Consider the following 1,441-nt stretch of genomic DNA (forward strand, 5'->3'; position numbering starts at 1 on the left):
ATTCATAATAATGACTCTACCTTTACCTTTATCTAGCACTCCACGTGCCACGACACTCTTCGTGTCGAAAACACTTGTGTGCACACTACTGGTGATAATATGGTAAATATAGTGACTCATGAAGGATAGATCTATATCAACAAAAAAATATCAAATCACATGGCCAATTCACATGCATAATAATAATTCTCACGAACAACTCACGTATCACAATCACACTTAAATGTGAAGCCATATATGCAACTTATAATGCATGTGCATCGTGTATGACTAGTAACATAACATGTAATCTGACATACATACGATTCAAAATGATAAACTAGTATGTGAGAGATGCCTATGATATTATACTAGCATGAGAGAATGCATAACTAGTTATAGCTCAACGATTAACAAGTTAAGCATGAATAGCTAAATCAAGATATGCCCTTTATAAGAATATATTAACTAGAAACCCATATATATGTTAGATCCATATTTCAATGATGAAAAATAACATATCTTTCTTTGTAGGTCCATTCTAAGAGCAAAGGAGAATGAGAGAAAAACTATCAAGAAGGCGAGAAAGGAAGGAGTAAAAGAAAGAAAGGAAAAGATCCGGCAACTCAGGCGAAGGAAGACAAAAAAGGAAGGTCCCAAATTAGAGGAGTCCAAGACTGCTGAGAATCCGCCTATCATAGTCACTAAAGATATACATCTTAAAGGTAAGCTGGAAGCTCCAAAGTCAAAGGACTAATCAAAGGTTACTTACTGAAATGGCACACACTTGCAGAAGGAAAGCATGTCGATCAAGATTCAAATCAAGGAGGCTCCACACTTATTCTTGGAATGAATCAACTCTGTTTAACTCCAAGGATCAACTCCCTTGGGACTACAAATCTTTCAAGATCTGCCGCAATTTAATCAAAGCAGATCTCTCAAGGTATATATATTGAAAAACGACTAAGAAGAGTAATATAGTTTGATCGAACCAACTTCGTACTCTTTGTTCTACTCTAAACAAGCATTGTAATCTGAGTGTAGTTTATTGCGTAACTAGTAGAGAGAAGAAAGAAAAAAAATATTGGTGAGGCATTATATCAAAGTTACAACGGCTGTACTTAGAACCAAAAGGCAGTTGGTGTTCGCAATAACATCAACATACTTGTACGAAATTTTCAAGGAGCTTTGAAGAGATAAAACCCTTGTAACCCAAGGGGACTGGAGTAGGATTCACTTTAAATCTGAATCCGTATAAAAATTCTTGGTGTCATTTAATTTCTACACATTATATTCTGTCTTTAACGTTTACCTCGCTTCTACTTTGAGCCGATTAGCTAGCAAACTAGTGAACTACTTAGCTATAAAAAGAAAAATCGACAACCCTCCCCCTTTGTAATTTCAATATATACCTTTCATCTTATATATATATATATATATATATATATATATGGTAACCCAC

At 34.8% G+C, this 1,441-nt stretch overlaps 1 long non-coding RNA gene across 1 annotated transcript; it reads left to right on the plus strand.

Annotated features, from left to right (window-relative positions):
* The first annotated feature begins 327 nt into the window (after window positions 1-327).
* LOC117280973 (uncharacterized) lies at window positions 328-1,222 on the plus strand. The gene is made up of 2 exons (XR_011410001.1): window positions 328-704; window positions 773-1,222. It is a non-coding gene; the product is annotated as an uncharacterized lncRNA (long non-coding RNA).
* The last annotated feature ends 219 nt before the right edge of the window (window positions 1,223-1,441 follow it).

Source organism: Nicotiana tomentosiformis, chromosome 8 (assembly GCF_000390325.3).
Source record: "Nicotiana tomentosiformis chromosome 8, ASM39032v3, whole genome shotgun sequence".
In the NCBI taxonomy this organism is placed as follows: domain Eukaryota; kingdom Viridiplantae; phylum Streptophyta; class Magnoliopsida; order Solanales; family Solanaceae; genus Nicotiana; species Nicotiana tomentosiformis.